Source organism: Sinohyriopsis cumingii, chromosome 2 (genome assembly GCF_028554795.1).
Source record: "Sinohyriopsis cumingii isolate HCF-2022 chromosome 2, ASM2855479v2, whole genome shotgun sequence".
NCBI lineage: Eukaryota > Metazoa > Mollusca > Bivalvia > Unionida > Unionidae > Sinohyriopsis > Sinohyriopsis cumingii.
Genome location: NC_142962.1, coordinates 26,688,539 through 26,699,428, shown reverse-complemented (window position 1 = coordinate 26,699,428; position 10,890 = coordinate 26,688,539).

Sequence of the window (10,890 nt, the reverse complement as noted above, 5' to 3'; positions counted from 1 at the left end):
AGAACATTCCCTATATAGGTGCGCTAGCGTCTGTCCGCAGTGAATCAATGCGACAGAGTTTTCAAACATGACGGAAACTAAGAAGACGATGAATTGGGGTGCACCGGCCATTGAGACAAGAAGCGATGGCATAGCCGGGGCTACCAAAGTAAAAACTTCTCCACCTTCTCCTCCTTTAACGTACGTCGAGGATTTTAAACAGAGACAGAAAAAAGAATCGGGGAGTTTTTGCAACAGCAAAAAGAAGCAGAACAAGCTTTATTCCTTCAACAGCAACGGAGAGAAGAAGAGGCAAGAAGAAAGAAACGAAAGAAAGAAGAACAAGAAGAAGAAGAAGAAGAAGAAGAAGCAGAGATGAAACAAGGTCTAGAAGAGAAGGAGGACGGTGAAAGTTAAACAGTGACGGAACTGTTAGACATTTTGGCAGAGTTAAGGAGTCTGAAACAAGTGTATCAGACTTCTTTATTACAGCACAAGAGTAAAAAGAAACCTTTCCGAGCCAACAAAGAGAAGCAGAACTCCTGTTACAGTTAGCGAGTCTATCCAAAGACTCACCCTGTGGCATTCCTGAAATGCAGAAATTGCAAGATGTCCTAGCTTCACATTACACCTTGAAAGTACACCCTCAAGAACTGCGCGGACCTCTGTTGTTTCGAGGCAAAGATTTCAAAGACGGAAAGTACTTTCACGTGTATTATCACGATGAACATTTCGATGCCATCACCAGTATCACTGCATTCTTGGGATACGGTTATTACTGTGAGAAATGTCACTGTGGCAATAACAACTGAGAGCGACACAAGCATAAATATTCAGTTATTCTGGGACATACTCAATGATCTTTGCACTGTTCTTTCCTTCTATGGCCTTTCTACCCATCACACTATGGTATAGGTATGACGGTACCTTATAGAATGTAGTACCGTTGTCAAGGAAGAAAAAAGGAAGATTTCCAAAATTAGGCTTAAAAAGGAACGATGTCCTAGCTCGAGACTTCATTACGACAAGCATAAGACAGAGCCCAAGATTAATAGTTCATTATAACTACCAACACCATGCGAGAAAGATGAATCCTTTCAGACAAGGACAAAACTGGTTCATACAGTCACAATTCAAGTTCGGTGATTCTCAAGTGGAGTGCGATGCTGTGCCTTGCGATGACAGGGATGCCGTACACTGTGACCTCAGCGATTCAGTACCACATCATGGGAACTTTGTTATGACTACTTCATCAGGACATCATGGGAACTTTGTTATGACTACTTCATCAGGACATAATGGAAATTTCGCCATGATTACTACTACCACTACACCTACCATGTGCGTGTCAAACCTGACGGATGCGAAAGCGATGACACTCGTTATCGTGGACTCTTTACTGGTTTTCACTGTGGATGTCAACCTCCACATGAAGCCATGCAGCTATCACCCTACGAATGTCATCCAACTCCAAGTAAACTCCTGCGGAATTCACCGTAACCTCATCGAAATGAGCCTGTGAAAGACGAATATTTGATCCCTGTACGTTCGCATTAATTCTGCGACTTTAAAAGTCGATTCGAAAGGTTCCTAGAAAAATGGCCTAAATATCTGGGAGGACCTACCCCCCCCCCCCCCCAAGATTTAGCCAGAGCTGGATTTATCTACTTGGACAAAGGGGATAAAGTCAAGTGTTTCAGTTGCGGTGTGTCACTTCACGAGTGGGAGCAGAAAGATTCGTCTTACCTGGTCTCCGGACTGTCATTACTTACCTTTAGTGGGACGACCTTAGTAATCTCTGGATGAGTACTTTACAAGAGAACATTCATGGTTTGCCTATGGAGTTGAGAGAATGCATTTACCGAGAGTTGGTCAAAATACAAGTCTAACGAAAAGAACAATTGCATCCGTTAAGTCACCAATGTTGGAGCCACTGTTACCTGAATGTTATCAGAGGACTGATTCATTTGGAAGCGTTCCAATGGTCAGACATTGTTCAACTTAACGAGGACCAGAATAATTTGGTGGCTACTCATTCTGCTACTTATATGGTGACCATACTACAAAGAATTCCAGTGGAAGAGTTAAAGGATTACCAAAATATATTTTACGCTATCAAATTTTGTCTGTAGAAGAAATTTCTATGCGATGTGTAGTGCGTGAAATAGTGACTAAACATTTTCGATTCGCTACTGAGTATGATCCGTTCTGTGCAAAAAGTCCACTTATTACCTCAGTCAAAAGAAAGGCATTGTTGGGAATGTCTAGTTTAGAAGAGGACGTTCAGAATCTAGCTCTGTAACTGAGAGAACTCATTTACCGAGAGCTGGTCAAAATACAAGTACAACGCAAAGAAAAATTGTATCCGTTAAGTCACCGATGTTGGAATCACTGGTACCTGAATGGTATAAGAGGACTGATTCATTTGAAAGCGTTCCATAGGTCAGACATTGATGAATCGCGTGAGATTCATACAGTTGTGGATGCCACTTATTCTACTTACAAGGTGATCCTAATATACCGAATTCCAATGGACGAGTTAGAGGATTGACAAAATCTTGTATACCAACAATCCTGGTTCAAGAGGAAACTTCTGTATGACTTATAGTGTGTGAGTTAGTGATTAAACAATTTTTGTACGGTACTAAAATAAAACCGATGCTGTTCAAAAAGAACACCTATTACCAGACACACAAACCACCATGCCACGACTTTTATCACCCTTGATACAACGATTGCCGCGGAAGGAAATCAATTACAGTATTCAAACTTAGGAGGATTATCAACACTTATTACGAGCACTGTATCCCGTGAATTTGGGTCGTCGTGTAGTGTACGTCTTAGTGACTTCCTTTCTGGGATTCGTTTACTAGCCGTTTCCTTGTGGGCTCTATACTATTTGTGCAGTGAGGTACCGCCGAAAACCCCCATGAAAATGGTGCTGAAGATGTGTACGACGATGTGTGTGTAGCTTGTGACTTACACTATCACAGGACAGATGTACGTGATTGGAAAAGTTGGGGTTTCTAGGATTGGGACCAAAGAAGTGGACAATTATGCTCAAGAGTTGTAATCATGACTTTAAACGTCCAGTGAAAAAAGTAACTTTTAAACCTGTGTTAGTGACAGTGTCAGAAGAAGAACCCGTCACATAGGAAAACCATTCCCTTCAGGACATGACTGTCAGGGACATTCCCGAAAGGCCATTCCGGGAGGACACCTGTGTGACTGTACCAATTGAAGAAACTGTAAGAACATTACACGCTGTCCCTAGGACACCTTTGCTACTAAAAACAGGTTGTACAGAGACCTGTTTATATTACACTTTGATTGCTTTGATGTGTATTTTTTCGCTGTACTTAACCATTTGGCTTTCATGTTTTCTTGTCTTTCGTTTTGTTCCATTTAAACAAATCAATAAACGTGTCCTGAAAAAAGTAAAAAAATTCTTGTTTTGTCTGTCCTCGTGTCAAAAGTGACATTTCCTACATTACTATGGATACCTCTGCCGTCTCTGCTCCCTATTCATCCACTTTGAAAGTCATCGACGAAAACGTAGATCGTGCTTGTTGGGAGGCCTTGTATCTTCGCCATCCCTTTAACATGTTAATTGCCGGACTCAGTGGTTCAGGCAAAAATGAATTTGTGAAACATTTGATCGAACACAAACATAATTTGATCGATCGTCGACCTCAACGGATCGTGTGGTGTTACAAAGAGTGTCAATCAGTGTACAGTCTCTTGCGATAAAGTCAATGCGATTCCATCGTGTTCGTGGGTGGATGGCATTCCTGGCGAAGACGACGGGATCGTGCCTGACCCTAGTCGAACCCATCTGGTCATCTTATGAGAAGACGAAAAAGAAATTAAATCATAATGCCAGTGTCATTTACATTACTTAAAATTTGTTTCAACAAAGTAAAGTCCATCGCACCATCAGTCTCAATGTTCATAACGTGGTCTTGTTTAAAAGCCCTAGGGATAAATAGCAAGTAAAGTCTTAGCCAAACAGTTAGGAACGCCTTGGCTGACTCATGCGTACCACGATGCCACTCAAACCCCACGCTCCTATTTACTCGTGGATTAAAACCTTCCAAAGCCGATTATTTGCGATTTCATACCCATTTGTTTCACCACTGGTACCAAGACGGAGGACCTGTCGTGTACACGTCCACGTCGACTTAACAAAACAATCAATAAAAACCTCGGACACTTTGTGTTTGTCTCTTACAGCGACAACATGACGTCCCTTCAGTTTCATATTCCCGTCAAGTTGATTCGTGCCATGTACGGTATCAGTCGCGAACAAAATCCACAAATACATCCTCGTGTCTAAGAAGCCAGTCTCAAAGAAATCTTACGATAGTTTGCGGTGACAGCACGTCAATTACTGCAAGGCATCATTCAAATTCCACATCAAACTCAAACGCTTTTTGACAGAAACAAAGTAGCCTTGACGCAACTGGCTGATCCCAGCATCGACACTCAAACCAAAAAGCAAATCATTTTGAAACCTAGAGGTAGCGGTTTTCTAGGTGTCATCATTCGCTCCCTCTTAAAATTGAATCATAATGCCTCCAAAATCCTCCTCAAGAAAAAACCACTCCCCGACGTACCCAGAAGAAGACGTAAAAGAGTAATGATGTCAAGACCAGGTCACAGCCTCAGAAAAGGAAAAAATCCCAAGAAAAGACCCCCAAAACAGCTTCTACCCGAAAGAGATGTACTTCGGCCAGGACGCAACCTTACATTCGCAAACTGCGACCACGTATCATGTAGCATCAGGCTCTTCCACTTCTCCGTTGATGGTGATAGCAGCCAAACTCAATTCGACACCCGCTCTTCCTCATTTGATGAAACAATGGAAACACCTTTCTCCAAGAACTTCTACTTCAGCGGTGAAACCCTCTTCCTATCTTGCTGCAATGGCAGCTGATCACAAAGAACCTGCCCCCAATATCAAAACCCAAGAGAGATAGGGCATGTTTAAAAGTTTACTGGATTTATCCAAGCAAGAACTAAACTGATTTAGTTCTTTGTAAGCCCCATCACGACGCGTATGGCCTATCATCAAGTTGATACGACGTAAAGACAACCAGTGGCGACATATTCCAGTATAAAAAAAGACCTGAGGCGAACGATGTGAATCAGTGTTTTTGTGCTCCTGAACGCTCAAAGATTCCCCACTCAAAGAAGTGCACACCGTAACCCTCTCCGTTCTGCTGTACAAAAAGAAAAAGGAAAAAGACAAGGACATTCTCGTCATCCAAAACAAATCGCTTAGCCAAGCATCGACGTCACTCCCAGAAAAGACCCTATCGTCCAAAGAAAAGGAGAAGCCAGCAAAGGGGAGAAGTTTTTGGCATAGAACATATGGACAAGCAGTTTAAACAAAATCTTGAACAAAAACCTTTTTTAAAAAACAAAAAAAGACGCGTGTGAAGCTATTGACTTCAGTGTATTTTTGTGTGTGTTCCTGAACGCCCAAAGATGTCCACTCAAAGAAGTGCACACCATCACTATCGTCGTTCTTCGGTCTAAAACCATCATCCCAGAAGGCAGATTCTACGTGCGACGCGTGGAAGTATTACCTAAAGTGGGAAACGACATCGGCCACACTTTGAGCAGAACGACCGCCAAGTATCCAATACGAAGCGTGGAAGTAAAAACCTTCACCATTCCCGCTAAGAGTGATCCATGATCGAAGATCATCTATTCCAAGGACAGTTACTTAAACGTTTAATCATTGGTATCGTCAAGAATTCAGCCTTCAGTGGAGCCCACAATGAAAATCCTTTCGAAGTTAAGCACTACATAGTGAGCAAAATTGAAGTTAGTCGCGATGGCAAGACCTTGTGTACCAGAACGTTCGAACCTAACTTTGAACAGAAACATTACTGAGCTACTGGACAGTTAGGGACCAACACAAGTCGCAGCATTTCGTACGTGGATTATGCAGGAGGCTATGCGTTGTGGGCTTTTGATTTTACTCCAGGCCAAGGTAGCGACGAAGGACATTTCCACTCTATAAAATTCGACCATATTCGTGAGGAACGTCAGTTTGCAATCCCACCCGCAGACCACACGATGAACGTCACTTTGTATGCCGAATTCGATAATACGATAGAAATCAACATTTTGAGAGAAGTCCTTCTAGATTATTAGAAGCGATGGAAGACATATATCCCTCTTTGAATGATGGATCCTCTTCGGAAATGGAATGGGAGGATATCGTGGAAGTCGTGGAACACTAAGAAACCGTGGATGGTATAGTGATGAGGTCGTGATGACCAGAACAAGAACAACATTGAGTTTTCTGTTTTGCCGAACACCTGGCAGAAAAAATTACGGATCTGATCAAGAAAGATTGCAATGGATGTCAAAACGATCATCCCAGTCGAATTCAACACGATAAATTATGATGATAAGTCAAGAAGAAAAGAATTGGAGTAGCATCTGGAGGATGCGTGGGTTCTCATTTCGGAAGAAGCAGTGTTACATCAGTGGTATAAAGACTTACGTGATCGTTCCTCTCCTCTAGAGATCCATCACATCGAAGCTCTCTTGGCTGGAAGACGAGGCGAAGAAACGGTTACTTGTCAGAGATTTTTAAGCAAAATGTCAAAATTGATTTAATGACTTATCATTATCTGTGAAAACGACAAAACAAAAAATGGATACCTGGGAACCTTATTACCTTTCGAACAACAGTTCGTACTCTGCTTCTTTGAATCATGTCGTGTGTGCTAAAGATGAAATGCCTCATCGCAAACCTCAAGACCATCAAGCTTATGTCATCAACACGGACGACAGTTATCTCCCACGAATCCACTGGGTAGCCGTCTACTTCCCTAAAAATGGTTGTATAGAGTATTTTGATTCGTATGGATTGCCATCTTCGGAAGACAGCATCGCCTTTATGAGAAGAAATGCCCAGACGACACGATTCAATAATGTGAAATTACAAGGCACAGATTCCATGGTGTGTGGACAAAATATTCTGTGTATTTTCTTCATCAATGCAGTCTATGATATCCCTTAGAACATTTAGTGACTTTTCCTCCTATGAAGACGCCTTCTTATTTAGCTAAACTAAACGAAGCCTACGTGCATTTGCATCCTGTCAGGCAAAGCCGGATACCCATGCCTGAAGAGATGGAGAATGTCAGGATGCTGAAAGTGGCAGAAGACCTGCTGGAAGAGGTCTTCAGAGAGGAAATCAAGACGGATAAAGAAGAATAGACGGAGAGGTACAGACTTCAGAAGCAAAAAGAGCAGAGAGAGCAGCAGTAGCAGCAGCAGCAGCAACAACAACATGAACCATACATAGGATTTGTCGACTGCCGTGTAGACACAAAATAGTTCTCCTTCTCTTTCTGAAGAAGCAGACCTTATCCTGTTGGAAAGCCTGCCGCCACATGGGGACGCAATCTTAGACGAGAAAAGATTACCATACTCCCCGTCCACAAAAACAGTCCTTTTCAGGGCTACCCTAATACTCTAGAAAAGAGATACCAGTCCGATTGACAAAATGTGTGTATTTGTGTTCTTCTGTACGTTAAATATAGAAGTGTGGCTAGAAGCACTTCGTTTCTTTGTCCACGAAAATAGAAATGTGTCTATAAGCACTTCGTTTCCGTAGCTTGTCAAATAGTATGTGTGTTTTTATTTATAGTTAGTGATTGTAGGTAAAAAAGTGAGTGTTTCTTTTAGGTCCGCGTGTTCCACATGATGGATAGTAACGTGGGTCTTGTAAGGTTTGGTGACGAGATGTTTTCCTTCAAGTCAGCGCTTCACAAATATAAAGCGAAAGCGTTCGACAGTCTGGCCATCCATCGTTGATTCGTGGACTACGAAGAATGAGCAGTAGAATTGTTTAATTGTTGGAATTTCAGATGTACTTCAGTATGCGAGGCGCCTCCTTGACGAACTGACCATGGAGGCTATAGCCGAAGAGGCTAGAATTGAAGAAGAGGATGAGGACAAGTACTGAGACCTCTTTGTGAGGTTAAGCTTGAGGTGAGTGCACCTCTACAACTAGCACGACAACCAGTACCTGCACCACAACCATTATCAGCACCACAGCCTCGTCATCCACAGGTGTGGCATAGAAGAAGAAGGGAAGTCTTCACAATCCCAGAAACGGAAGATTGTGATTCTGAAGCAAATCAACCCTCGCCCCCCCCCCCCATGCACTCCCAAGAGCAAGACTAAACTGGGAGCAAGGCTGGAGTAGAAGATGTATGTGGCGCCCGGCCTGAAAGGTGGCAGCATTAAGCTGGTGCATCTGAAGTATAAAAAAAAAACTTTTCAGGGTTAACCAGATCTCTTGAAAAGAGACTGTTCAAGTTGCCAATTCGTGTGTATGGGGAGTAGTGTGATTATAAACACTCACTCATTTCCTGATATGGGTGTCTGTTTGCATGAGTTCGCGTACATTTGTTTGTAAGTGTGTTTGTATGCGTGCGCGTACGTTGTGTGAATAGTATATTTGAGGTTTGTTTTTTCATCTACCCGTGTGTGGATAGTATATTTGGGTTTGTTTTTTCTCCTTCCCCTGTGTGGATATTAGATTTGGGCTTGTTTTTCGTCTTCCCGTGTGTGAATAGTATATTAGGGCTTTTTTCCTTCCCCTGTGTGGATAATATATTTGGGGTTTATTTTTTCCTCTTCCCGTGTGTGGATAGTTGTTGTTGTTGTGGAGTTTAACGCCATTTTTCAGCACACGATAGGATATACATGGCAGCCTCTACCCGTGTGTGGACAGAATATTAGGGCTTTTTATTTTCTCCTTCCCCTGTGTAGACAGTAGATTTGTTTGTTTTTCCCCTCTTCCCGTGTGTGGATAGTATATTTGGGGTTTGTTTGTCCTTCCCCTGTCTTGATAGTAGATTTTAGGGCTAGGGGATAGTACATAATGGCTTTTTTCTTCCCTTCTGTGTGGATAGTAGTGTTATTTATATTTGATTTAATTTATATTTGATTTAATTTAATTGTTTGCGAGTTTTTAAAAAAAAATTTTTTTTATTATTTCATTACATGTTAAGTAATGTAATTTTATTTACTGGAATCTGATACTATCCAGAAATTAGTTTTACCTGACTGTTTAATCGAAATCACCTAAAATAGAACTTTGTATCTGTTTCCTGACCTAGTTCCTGACCTTGATTAAGAATCAAGTAAACAACTTCTTTTTTTACTGTGGGATACATTGAGTGAGATCGAGACTGTACTGGAATACGTGACCGTAGACATGTAAATAGCTTCTATCCTGTTCTAGAAGGTTATCACGTGACCCTCTACGGGTATCTTTTTGCGTCTTATTTGACTGTATAACCTTTGCATATAGAGAAATTAGCCAGTTGACCTTTTATACTTGAAAGTGTTTGTTTGTGACCAGTTTTGAGTTGAAAATTTATGGAATTAATAATTCTTTTACCTGGAAATATTTGAGTGCTCATAGAGAATTCTTGGACAAAAACATTTCTTAACATTTTATTCGGAAATTCAAACACCGGAATATTGTTTGTGGATCATCAAAGAACTGTAGATACATCCGTACTATAAAGGCTACAGTATACGTCATCGCCTTCCATTTTAGATTTTTCATCGGGACTGGAACCTGAATTCATAACATTTCATTACTAGGACTTCTAAAATTGAATTCGTGGATTATTCTTCGATTATTTTTGGATTTGATTCTTAAAACCGTATGTTCTTTTTTTTCTCATTCTCACATTGTTTTTCCAGGGAAATAAATTATTTGTTTAGTTTTCAGTTTTCACTCTTTCTTTGCAACTGTTTATTATAGCCTAAACAGGTAACATAAGAGTAGGTAATATGTGAAGTTAGAGTAAGGGATGTTTTCGTTCACATCCATGCTTGACACATCTGAAGTCGAGCATTCGTCATTCGAGCCATTCTACATTGAATACAAAACCTTGACAAAATGAAGAGATTGCTGGATATTATGGACAATTTAGGCATGATAGAGGAAATGCAAGTGAAACTTGATAATGATTTTTATTACAGTCCCCACAGAGTGAAGATGGAGATAAACAATCAGAGAAAATCAAAGGATATGTTGAGAGAAATGATAAATGAAGAAAAGAGGAAATGGAGGATGAAGAGGACAGAGGAAGAATGAGGGAATGGAATGAAAAGATATAAAAGGAAGAAGAGAATGAAAGAGGAAGAGGAAGAAAGAGGATAAGGATGAAAAGGAGAAATAGGAAAAAACGAGAAGAAGAAGACAAAAAGTGTAGGTCAGAAAATAAGAAGCTGGTGGAGGAAAAGAAGAAATTAGAAGAATAAAAGAAGAAGAAAACCAACGGCCCTTTTCAGGGCCACTCATATGTGTCGAAAAGACTTGCTCTCTTGCCTAAAAATCCTTTTTATTCGATTTTATACTTTAGATGTGATAGATTGATGTTCATCAATATATGTATGTATGTATGCATGTATGTATGTATGTATGTATGTATGCATGCATGCATGCATGTATGTATGTATGCCCCGTCCTGCCAAGCGGTCTAGATTTTTTTTCCCCGCTGACGCCAATTTGGATGTACCATTCACTCCATGATAAAATAAAAATTTCCATTGACGCCAATCTCGATATACAATTCACTCCACATTAAAATTTCCCATGTTAAATTCCCATTGTCGCTAATCTCGATATGCCCCTTTTTAACACCCCCCCCCCTTGACGCTAAACCGTCGCCCGTCACTACCCCAGAGAATTCCGTTTTCATGTACAAGACAGGATATATGCCTAAACGTTTCACAATCATGACCATTATAGTCATCTGCATAATTCTTTTCAGCATTTTGTGCACGTTTATGGGGTAGGTCAGATGTACGAGTCGGTGAAAATCCTCCACAAACTTCCATTATTTTTGTTTCGTGACA